General features: G+C 37.9%; 1 long non-coding RNA gene across 12 annotated transcripts in view; it reads left to right on the forward strand.

Annotated features, from left to right (window-relative positions):
* LOC149128844 (uncharacterized) overlaps positions 1 to 12,541 on the forward strand; it is a 123,798-nt gene that overhangs the window by 64,542 nt on the left and 46,715 nt on the right. For 11 of the 12 annotated variants that reach the window (XR_016224684.1, XR_016224678.1, XR_016224669.1 and 8 more), the window contains exon 2: positions 1,846 to 1,928. This is a non-coding gene — a long non-coding RNA (uncharacterized LOC149128844). Of the gene's footprint in view, positions 1 to 1,845; positions 1,929 to 3,209; positions 3,530 to 12,541 lie in introns of those variants that run through there. The other variant, XR_016224676.1, reaches the window with a different exon arrangement.

The following is a 12,541-nucleotide window of genomic DNA, read 5'->3' on the forward strand; positions in this document are numbered from 1 at the left end:
CTAGGACTCATCCTGTAGAAGTAAATTTCTGCCAGATATCTTTAGTGTTTCAGGTCCAAGCTTTTGGATGATGAAGACATGGCTTACCTGTGGTTACACAGAATATGGGAAAGTTTTCGGAATGGACCGTAGAGCACATATCGGATTGGGCTAGCACCTTGGACTCACCTTGAGTATTGATGGGTGATGATTACTTTTCACCTCCTTCAAGTGAACTATATATTTTTCCATGAAAATATGTTGCTTTTATTTGTTCCTATATCCAGTGGAGTTGTCCATTTCAAGAGGATGGCCCTAAAAAATTCTGCCTATATCTCATATCTAGGAAGTATTCACAACTCTCAAATGTCTTTGGCCAAACCATTATTTTCCAGCCTGGTAAATGAGCTCAGTACTGCCCTAGTTAGCATTTGCTGCCTGCAAAGCTTCCTGATGTATAGAGAGTTATAACAAGAAACAATAGTTTAGATTGTGATTCTGTGGATCAGCTGTTAGGACTGGACTCATCTGGGTGGTCCCTCTGCTCTTGGAATGCCTCAGCCTTGCCTCTACTGCCAGTGAGGTGGCTGTGATTTTGGGGGTTGGCTTGCTATTGAAAACATGGGGGCTGCCAGGCTATACATGCTTTATCACATAGCATAACCCTGGTTTTGCTCACCTTATGGCTGGACTGTATTCTGAGAGAAAGAAAGGAGCTGTTCAAGTTCTCTTGATCCTTAAAACTGTCATAACATTACCACTTCCTCAATTTATTTGTTGAAACAAGTCACAAATTCCACCCAAATTCAATAGGTTGGGAAGTTGCACCTTGCAAAGTAGAACTCCATTGTGTCAATTTTTGTGGCGGTCTACCATTCTGATGGGTGTTTAGCTGATGAATGACTATATAGCTTGTTACAGTTGCTGCAATATCACAGTACACTGCAATAGAAAATAGGGCATTGTCTTCAGTGAATAAATGGGGTTGTGATTGTTGAGTTTTGTCTTTTCTCATTTCAGAAAAAATTTGAAGTGGCTTGTAGAATTACATGTAGCAGGACAAGGGAAAAGGGGAGACTTAGAGAAAATCAAATTAGGAAAAAGATGAAGCCAGGAACATAGTGTAATAATGCATGTTCAGATTTCCTGTGTAGTTACTGGAGGTGGACTACACACTTAGATCAGGGCTCCAAGTGGCCAAAGTCCAGAGGGGAATATTATCATTTGTGTGAACGATTGTGCCCACAAGAGAGAAGAAAGTTAGTGTTTGAGGTGTTTGAGTCTGATATTGGAGGTAATTAGTCAAAGTTGATGTAAGTACAGCTGAGAGAGGGAGCTCTTGGTGCCTCATGGGAAAACTGGTGGGCTAAAATGGAATAAGAAAAATTTTAAGAGGCTGAGTAAAGGTATTCCAAGTATATCTATGTCTATATCTGTATCTACGTATCTATCTAGAGAGCATTTTTGATGCTAATGAAGGCTCACATTGACATTTTACCAGTTATGTGTTATGGAGTTCTTTTGCTTCATCGTCTTTACAGTAACCACTAATGATCATGTGAACTAAGTAGGGCAGATATGATGATAGTACAATTCTTATTTAGCAAACTGAACACTGTGGTCAAATGACTTGTTCAGGGCCGTTTTGCATAATAATATCTATCTTTTGTCTTCCATGTGCTGGAAATGTTGGGTGAGATGCTTTGGGAGGTAAGAAGAGTGCTGTAGTCTGAACTGTGAGCTATTTGGGGGAGAAAAGATTTAATAATGCTAGCAATAATGATACATACTATTTTCTTTCTTAAATATGTATTACTACATTTGATCTTTGTACAATCCCTTTGAGCTATCATCCATATTTTCCAGATGGTGAACTGAGACTCAAAGAGCATGAATAACTTAACTGTGATCTCCCAGATGGTGGTGATGATGCTGATACTCAACCCTAAGTAAGTCTCTTATATCAAATTCTGGAGACTTTCCATTAATTGATACTGGCTGAGACTCAGGCTGACTTGATATTGGTAGGGAATACTGTAAGGTAGCATCTAACTTTATACAAACAGAGCCTTAGGAGATCAGAAGCAGAGGCCACTAGAGATGAAACTAGTAGAAGAGGATTCTTGGAGGACTATGCAGTTAGCTGAAACTCAGAGAGATGGGCAAGGATGTGAGTGGGAAGGGCTGACCAAAGAGAAGGCCAGGCTGTGGTGTGAGGAAGCGGGGAGGGAAGAAATGGAACAAGGATAGGGGCAGAGGCAGAAATGGGTGAGACATGTTCAGCATAATGATGAAAAAATGTGTCTGCTTATATTGGGCAACATATTGAAAGAGAACTTACTGAATTGGTACTGAAAGTGAAAACAAAGATAAACTAGTCCTCAAAAGACTCAATAGACCAGCCCATAAACAACTATAAGTAAAAGTGGTAGAAACTGGGGTGGGACAGTACTGGTTGATCCAGTAATAGGAGAATTGTCAGAATGTGGATCCTGGGCTTGGTTCTATTGAGGTTAAGGGAGGAAGAAAAAGGAGAGAAAACCATTGGTAACATAATACAAAGATTCTATAAGATTCTGATATAAGGAAGAAACAGTTCTAATGCAAATTATTGAATAGACCCTTTGAGTGTCATGGAGAGGGTGTTAGTACAGCTCTCTGTTCCAAATGGTGACAAAGAGTTCAAGCATCCCGAATTGCTGGAGATGGCAGCAAATTATCCCTGTAGCACCAAGAGCCTTGGCCTGCAAAAGGTAGTCAGAGCTAAAATCATGTACTTACGTGACTGTTTTAAAGAGTTAAATTGTTTTCTCTGATGATAAATGAAATATGTGCTCATTTTCAGAACTTTAAAAATAAAAGAACAAAATAATGAGAAACATTGTAAATCTTTTGAAGAATTCCCTCAAGACTGTTTCCCTAGTTGTCTGTCTTAGGTAGCTCTACATATCTAATTCCTCTTATATGTTGATCAGGGTTACAACTCAATCCTTGTCCTCATCTCTGATGTTTTTAAAGGAGTTTTATAAATGGAATCACTTGGTTGCATTAAAGATCATCTTATTACTAAAATTATTTCTAGGAAAAGTATAGCAATTTTATCTCTTGTGATATATGAGAATGCTCATCTTAATGCACTTTTGCCAGTCTTGGGTGTAATCATTAAAAAGTAAATCTGTTCTCCTAAACCCATAAACCCAGTATAATTATGCTTCACACAAATCCAACAGCAACACATTGCACAAAATACCTGGCCAGTACTCCTCAAAACTGTCAAAGTCAGCAAAAACAAGGACTACTGGACAAGCTGTCACAGCCAAGAAGAGCCTAAGGAGATGTGTTGACTGAATGTAATATGTGGTATCCGGAATGGAATCTCAAAACAGAACAGTAACATTAGGTAAAACTAAGGAAGTCTGGACTTTAATTAATGATAATGTATCAATACTGGCTAATCAACTGTATCAAATTTACCATACTAATTGAAGATGTAACAATAGTAGAAACTGGATGTGGGGTATGTCTGCATTTTTTTTTTTGTAAATTTAAAGCTGTTCTAAGATAAGTGTATTAAAAACACACACAAACACAAATGGAAGATGTGAAATAATTGAGGTGAATACAAGAACTGTAAATAAAGTCTTAGATAACTATATTTTAAAAATTTACTAAAATTACTAGTCTGTACCTAACAATGTGTGTCAGCTATGTTCTCTCAGGCTATTTTTTTCCTTAAATAACCTGAGATGATGAATAAAGTTGCCGAGGAGGCTCAAGCACTAGTACATATAATATATTACATTGGATTGAAAGTATAATGCTAGGGCCGGTGTTGTGGTGTTGAGGATTAAGCCATCGCTTACAGTGCTGCTATCCCATATGTGTGCCAGTTTGAATCCCAGCTGCTCCACTTCTGATCCAGCTACCTACTAATGCACCTGGGAAAGCAGTGAAAGATGGCCCAAGCGTTTGGGCCCCTGCACCCATGTGGAAACTCAGATGTAGCTCCTGGTTCGGCATGACTCAGCCCCGGCCTTGGCGGCCATTTGGGGGAGTGAACCAGCAAACAGAAGACCTCTCTGTCTCTTTATCTTGTTAACTCTGCCTTTCAAATAAATAAAATAAATCCTAAAGAAATATAGTGCTTAGGAATATAAAGATTAGAATCAGAATGCAAGAGTTTATTCCCTGATTCTATTATTTATCAGCTATTTCACCTTTGGGTGGTTATCTCATAGATTTAGGCCTTGGTTTTGCAGTCTGTAAACTGGTGGTAAAAATAGGCTTCAGTGGTTACTCTGAGAATTACATGCATCAGTGTTTGTATAGAATTTCGAAGCATGCCAGGCATTTAGTACTCAAAGTATTTGTTAATAAATAAATAGTAAGAAAAAATCTATCAGTTTATCAAAGAAACCTTGACTGAACACCCCAGTGTGTGAAGCATTATGGTAAATGCTATGAACACAGTTCTAAAAAAAGACAATGTCCCTACCCTCAGAGTTTGTCAGTCAGTAGAGAAAGACAACAAACGAACAAACAAGCAATTGTCGATTGCAATAGGTGTCGGGACAGAAGTAATTAGGACATCTTGATGAGTAAAAAGGATTTCTTACTGTCTTCAACTTATTTCTTTGATTCCTTGTCATAATGAGTATATTTTAATATTTTTGTTACTGACTTTGTTTTCCACTTTTGTTAATGCTGTGTGGGAGGAGAAGGAAGGGGAGGGGGAAGAGATATCTTTTATCCACTGAATCACTCCCCAAATGCCTGAAACAGTGGGCAGGCAAAAATTGGGTGGTGAAAATTCATCTGAATCTCTCATGTGGATGGCATGGACACAACTACTGGGGCCATCTCCTATTGCCTCCCAGGGTCTGTATTAGTAGGAAGCTGGCATCAGGACCAGAGCCAGGACTTAAACGCAGGCCCTCCAGTGTGGGATGCAGGCATGCCAAGTGCCATTTTTTTTTCTTTAATATATAAAGATTTATTTGAAAGGCAAAGTGTCAGATTGATCCTCCATCTGCTGGTTGACAACCCTATATGACCAAAATAATCAGGGTTGGGCTAAGCCAGGGCCAGGAACTGCAACTCTGTCTGGGTCTCCCATTTGGGTGGCTAGGACCCGAGTGCTCAGGCTGTCATCCCTTGGTTTCCCAGGCACATTAGCAGGAAACTAGATTGGATGCCATTGACACAGGGGTGACTTAACCCACTGCTCTATAATACTGATTCCAGACCAAGCCCTGTCTTTTTTTTTTTTTTTCCCAAATATTATCTTTATTTTTTTTTTTTAAAGTTTATTATTATTTTTGCTTATTTGAAAGACAGAGTTACACAGAGAGATAGAGACAGAGAGAGATGGCTTGGGCCATCTTCTGCTTTCCCAGGCCTTAGCAGAGACTGGATCAGAAGTGGAACAGCTGGGTCTCGAACCGGCGCCCATATAGGATGCCGGTGCTTCAGGCCAGGGTGTTAACCCTCCGTGCCACAGCACTGTCCCTCCAAGCCGTGTCTTAAATGCTGTGCCAAATGCCTACCCTTCCCCCCCTCATTTTATGTTTGTCTTTTCATTTTTGTTTTAAAAATATATGTGTGGGGCTGGCGCTGTGGTGTAGTGGGTAAAGCTGCCGCTTGTAGTGCTGGCATCTCATATGGGCAGCGGTTCAAGTCCCGGCTGCACCACTTCTGATCCAGCTCTCTGCTAAGGCCTGGGAAAGCAGAAGATGGCCCAAGTCCTTGGGCTCCTGCACCCTCGTGGGAGACCTGGAAGAAGCTCCTGACTCCTGGCTTCGGATCAGCACAGCTCTGGCCATTTTGGCCATCTAGGGAGTGAACCAGTGGATGGAAGACCTCTCTCTCTCTCTGCCTCTACCTCTCTGTAACTCTTTCAAATAAAAAAAAATCTTTAAAAAATATATATATGTGAAGGATTTTAATTGCTTAGAAAAGTTTATTGCACTTGCCTTTGAGACTTTCTCTAATGACTTAATAGAAAAACCATAGACGTTTTCTCTGGTCAAAAAGTAGCATATATTTTAATAGATTTTTCTTACAAATACTCACATTTCATGAATATATTTCTTAAATTTAGCTCTAAAAATTTCATCTCATACTTTTGTAAGGAATACTTTCATGCATGTATATAGTATGTAATGATCAAATCAGGGTAGTTGGTATTAAACATTAAACGTTATTTGTTTAATATTGTAATTGTACATACTGTTATTTCTGGGGTGCGGTATGATAGTTCAATACAAGTATACAAGGCATACTGATGAAATCAGTGATAAGTATTTTCATTTCCTTATCACTAGAGCTTTTGAGTTCCTCTTTTATTCATAGAATATATAATAGGTATTGTGAACTATAGTCACCCCACTGTGCTGTGGAATACCGAATTGCTCCTTCCATCTAACTGCACTCAGTTTGATACCTGTTACTCAACATCCCTGGGTCCTGCTCCCCCAGCCTTCTTAGTCTCTAGTAATCACTATTCTAGATTCAGTTCAACTTGTCTTTTTTTTTCTCTTGTTCATTTGAGTTTTATTTCTGTTTAAGGCATCATATAATACTCCAGCTGGAAATTTTCCAAATCTAGTCAATCTTCAATAATCTTTTGTTTCTCTGATTATGTGTGATGCTGTTATCATCCTTAAATTCTTTTTTGTACTATAGCTTTAGTTCCAGAATGTCTATTACATTTCTTTGATGTTAAAAACAATGTACTATTTTGATTATTGTAGTTCTATGGTATTCTTTCATTTTCAGTTATTTCTATCAACTTTTTACTTCAAACTTAGTTATTTTGACAAAGTTAGTAAAAATATAAACTCTTCACTGGGATTTTATTAACATCTCCCATTATACTGGACAGGATTGTTACCATTATGAAATTTTAATGTTCCTCTAGGAATATGTTACATTTGTTAATTTGTAAGATTTCCTTTTTTCTAAGTGAAAATTTCCCCAAATATATCATAAAATATTTAACTCTATTTCCATGGATTTGAGTTGCAATGTATGTATAATGCTCACATAAGTTTGGCCTGCTATATCTACTCATTTCCATTCATTATATTGTTCTAGTTTATGCTTTAAATCTCACTGTATTTTTATAATATCTTTTGATATCTGGTAGTACAAATTATCCTTTATTACAATTACTTTTGATATCTATTTTCAAATCTATTTTTGCCTTTTTCTTCTGTTAAGTTTGCTTTACTGTTCTTCTTTGCTAAATGATAAGTGTTTTGTTTTCAATCATTCTTGATTAATATAACTTCTAAGCTATGAATTTGGTTTTAATTACAGATTTGGTACATTGAATAAATTTTGTTATGCAATAGCACATTGTCTGTCTTTTCTGATTATACTGCAACTGTAATTTGGATTTTCCTTCAATGACTATTTAAGACAGAACTTTAAGATTATGAAATGGGGGCCAGTGTTGTGTTACAGTCACTTAAAACTGCTGCCTGGGATGCTGGCATTCCACATTAGAGTGCTAGTTGGAGTCCTAGATGCTATTTTTCTGCTCCAACTCCCTGGTAATGTACCTGGGAAAGCAGTAGAAGATGGCCCAAGTACTTGGGCCCTTGCTACCCATATGGGAGACCCATATGGACTTCTAGGCTCCTGAATTTGTCCTGGCTTAGTCCCATTGAATGGCCATTTGGGAAGTGAACAAGTCGGATGAGAGATCTCTCTCTTCCTCTCTGTTATTTTGAGGGTGAAATAAATAAATAGATAAATATCATAAAATGGTTATCTTTAATTTTTTACAATTTTTAAGATTTATATAAGGTGAACATATTTCATATATACAGATATGGGAGCATAGTAACACTTTTTTTAAGCAAACTTTTATTTAATAAATACAAATTCCGAAAGTACAACTTTTGGATTATAGTGTTTTCCCCCCATAACCACCCTCCCACCAACAAACCATCCCATCTCTTACTCCCTCTCCCATCCCTTCTTCATTAAGATTCATTTTTAATTATCTTTATATATAGAAGATCAACTTAGTATATACTAAGTAAAGATTTCAACAGATCACACCCACTTAGACACACAAAGTGTAGAGTACTCTTTGAATACTAGTTTTACTGTTAATTCGCATGGTACAACACATTAAGGACAGAGAGCCTAAATGGGGAGTAATTTATTTTTCTTGCCTAATGGCTCTGGCTAAAACTTCCAGTAGTATATTGAATAGCAATGGTGAGAGTGGGCATCCCTATCTGGTACCGGATCTCAGTGGAAATGCTTCCAACTTTTCCCCATTCAATAGGATGCTGGCTGTGGTTTTTCATAAATTGCCTTGATTGTGTTTAGGAATGTTCCTTCTATACCCAGTTTGCGTAGAGTTTTCATCATGAAAGGGAATTGTATTTTATCAAATGCGTTCTCTGCATCTATTGAGATAATCATATGGTTTTTCTTCTGCAGTTAGTTAATGTGGTGTATCACATTGATTGAATTGCAAACATTGAACCATCCCTGCATACCAGGGATAAATCCCACTTGGTCTGGGTGGATGATTTTTCTGATGTGTTGTTGTATTCTATTGGCGAGAATTTTATTGAGGATTTTTGCGTCTATGTTCATCAGGGAAATTGGTCTGTAATTCTCTTTCTCTGTTGCATCTTTTTCAGGTTTAGGAATTAAGGTGATGCTGGCTTCGTAGAAAGAATTTGGGAGGATTCTCTCTCTTTCAATTGTTTTGAATAGTTTGAGAAGAATTGGAGTTAGTTCTTCTTTAGATGTCTGGTAGAATTCAGCAGTGAATCCATCCAGTCTTGGGCTTGTCTTTGTTAGGAGGGCCTTTATTACTGATTCAATTTCTGACTTGGTTATGGGTCTGTTTAGGTTTTCTAAGTCTTCATAGTTCAATTTATGTAGGTAATGTGTCCAGGAATCTATCCATTTCTGATAGATTTCCCAGTTTTTTGGCATACAATTCTTTGGAGCAATTTCTGATGACTCTTTATTTCTGTGGTGTCTGTTGTTACATTTCCTTCTTAATCTCTGATTTTATTGATTTGGGTCCTTTCTCTCCTTTTTTTGGTTAGTTGGGCCAGTGATGTGTCAATTTTGTTAATTTTTCAAAAAACCAGCTCTTCGTTTTGCTGATCTTTTGTAATGTTTTGATTCAATTCTGTTGATTTCTTCTCTGATTTTAATTATTTCTTTTCTCTTACCAGTTTTGGGGTTGGTTTGCTATAGTTTTTCTAGATCCTTGAGATGCAATGAAAGCTCATTTATTTGGTGTCTTTCCAGTTTCTTGATGTAGGCACCTATTGCTATAAACTTTCCTCTTAAGACTGCTTTTGCTGTATCCCATAAGTTTTGATATGTTATGGTGTTATCTTTATTTGCTTCCAGAAAGCTTTTGATTTCTCTTTTGGTTTCTTCTATGACCCACTGTTCATTCAGGAGCATGTTGTTTAGTCTCCATGTGCTTGCACATACTCTAGGGGGTCCTGAGTTGCTAATTTCCAGCTTTATTCCATTGTGGTCTGAGAATATACATGGTATAACTTCAATTCTTTTGAATTTGTTGAGACTTGCTTTATGGCTTAGTAAGTGGTCAATCCTAGGGAAAATTCCATGCACTGCTGAGAAGAATGTGTATTCTTCAACTGTAAGATGAAAAGTTCTGTAGATATCTGTTAGATCCATTTGGTTTATAGTGTCAATTAAATTTGCTGTTTCTTTACTGATTTTCTGTCTGGTTGATCTGTCTATTTCTGAAAGTGGAGTACTGAAGTCCCCTAATAGTCTTGTATCGGAGTCAAAGTCTCCCTTTAAGTTTCTTAGCATATCTTTTAGATAGCCTGGTGCCTTGTAATTAGGTGCATGCATGTTTATAATAGTTACATCTTCCTGTTGATTTGATCCCTTAATCATTATATAGTGCCCCTCTTTGTCTCTTTTAACAGTTTTTATGTTAAAGTTTATTTTGTCTGAAATTAAGATGGCTACACCAGCTCTTTTTTGGTTTCTGTTGGCATAGAATATCTTTTTCCAACTTTTCACTTTCAGTCTGTATGCACCTTTGTTGGAGAGATGTGTTTCTTGTAAGCAACAAATAGATGGGTTTTGTTTTTCACTCCATTCAGCCAGCCTGTGTCTTTTAACTGGATTGTTGAGGCCATTTACATTCAAGGTGACTATTGATAAGTAGTGACTTTGCCCTTCCATTTTTTCCAAAGATATTTCCAATATATAGTTAGAACTCCCTGTGATCTTTTACTGAGAGATTTATTTCCTTTACCTTCTTTGGTATTGATGACCATGTTTCTGTGTGCAACACATCTTTAAGCATCTTTTGCAGGGCTGGACATGTGGTGACAAATTCTTTCAATTTCTCTTTGCTAAGAAAGGTCTTTATTTCACCTTCATTCACAAATGAGAGCTTGCAGGATATAATATTCTTGGATGGCAGTTTGTTTCTCTTAGTTCTTGGGCTTTATCTCACCATTCTCTACTAGCCTGTAAGGTTTCTGATGAGAATTTTGCTGTGAGTCTAATTGGAGATCCTCTGAGAGTAATCTGGCATATCTGTCTTGCACATTTTAGAATCTTCTTTGTTTCACTGTGGTGAGTTTGATTACAATGTGTCGTGGTGAGGATCTTTTCTGTTCATGGTTATTGGGAGTTCTGTGTGCTTCCTGTACTCGGACGTCTGTCTTTCTCCAAACCTGGGACGTTTTCTGCTAGTATCTCATTAAAAAAGCCTTCTAATCCTTTATCTCTCTCCATGCCTTCAGGAACTCCCACAACCCAAATATTGGTTTTTAAAATAATATCCTGTAGATTCCCAACAATATTTTTTAGATTTCTAATTTCCTCTTCTTGTCTTTGGTTTGACTGTATACTTTCCTATGCTCTGTCTTCTAAGTCTGATATTCTCTCTTTTGCCTCACTGATTCTGTTTTTAAGGCTCTGAACTGCATTTTTTGTTCTATTGAATTCTTCATTTCATTTTGATTCCTCCTTAAGATTTAATTTTCATGAGAGAGATTTTCTTTAATGTCCTGCATGGATTTCAGTAGTTTGTACACTTGTTTTTGATTACTTCTAAGTATTTTTATCATCAATGTTTTGAGTTCCATTTCTTGCATTTCTTCTATCTCATCGCCTTCATAATCTTGTATTGAAGTGTCATGTTCTTTCGGGAGTATGACATTGTGTTCCATATTCTTGTTTCTTGGATTGTTGCGTTTGTTGTTGGGCATTTGTGGAGATACTCATTGGTTTCTTTTTTTTTTTTTTTTTTTTTCACTGTGGCACCTTTTTCCTTGTACTATGACTCTGTAGATAAGTGGGCTTTCTGCTCTCAGTGAATCTCTAGAGGCTTGTGGTGGGTGTGGCCAGAGAGCTCTGTTCAGTTCTTCAGGGTTAAGGGAGTGCCTAAGGTGACACACCCAGGTTTGGAGTGATAAATCTCTCTCTCTTTTAATTGGAAGGGAAGTAATTCCACTTATCTGAGCTCTTCTCCTCAATGGCGATCAGTGCCCTAGTGCTAGTCCCAGTAGGTATAATATTCATCTGCTCTGTCCCAAGAACCACACAAAGGATCTGTTCAGTCCTCAGTATATGTTCAGATTCCCCTGCAGTGTCTGTCACCAGGTAGCCAGGGTCACCTGAGCTTGTGGCATCTTCCACTGAGAGTACTCAAAGTCTCAGCCACAGCATGAGTTCTCCCACACACCCACATTTTTTTTTTCCATAGTCCCAGTTCAGAAGCTCCATACATTCACTAGGTCTTAGTCTCCTGTTATTACTCCCCACCAGAGTCAGGTTTCTCCACTCGGCTGATTGCTGGGTGCAGACACAAGCTGGTGCAGCTGTTACGTATGTCCAAAATGGTGCCTGCTCTATTGGCTTGTATGCCTTTGTAAGGTGAGTGGACAGAGAGAATAGTGTCCATACCATTCCTTTTATTTTTTTCTCTCTTCTAGTTATGCTGGTGTACTTTCTCTCATAAGGCTTCAAGCCTCGTTCCCTCTAGGCTCTTCCTGCCACTTTTCTGCCAAGGTCTCAGGCTACTGCAGTCTCGTCTCACCTCACTTTCCAGCGCTGGTGTGGAGGCTCTCAGCAGCTGGAGTTCCGAGCTGTGGGCACCTGTGCCCTCCACATAGGTCCACTATGTCCCTATAATTATGAAAGAGCCTCCTCTGCCATTTTTTCCTTAACTGTTCCCTGAGACTACACTATCTCCACTTTCATTAAACTATCTTCTCCTGGACTAGATCTGTAAGCTCCCTCCTATTCCAGCATCTTTGAATCCTAAGTGATACTTTCCACCCTACTCTGCCTCTCACACTCCTACTGTTTCTCCTCATTCCTTTTTAAAATTTTTGAAATTATTTATATACTTTCAGTATATTTTATAAGGTTAACCCTCCACTAAGTAAAGAATTCAGCAATAGTAAGATTAAAACAAACAGTATTCCTCGAGTAGAGACAAGAGCTGTAAAAATATTCAATTCTCAAAATGTTAATTTTGTTCATATACGTTACATGCTTCTGTACTCTGTTACCA

This window comes from Oryctolagus cuniculus, chromosome 1 (genome assembly GCF_051225735.1).
Source record: "Oryctolagus cuniculus isolate XC-2025 breed Fujian yellow rabbit chromosome 1, ASM5122573v1, whole genome shotgun sequence".
Classification (NCBI taxonomy): domain Eukaryota; kingdom Metazoa; phylum Chordata; class Mammalia; order Lagomorpha; family Leporidae; genus Oryctolagus; species Oryctolagus cuniculus.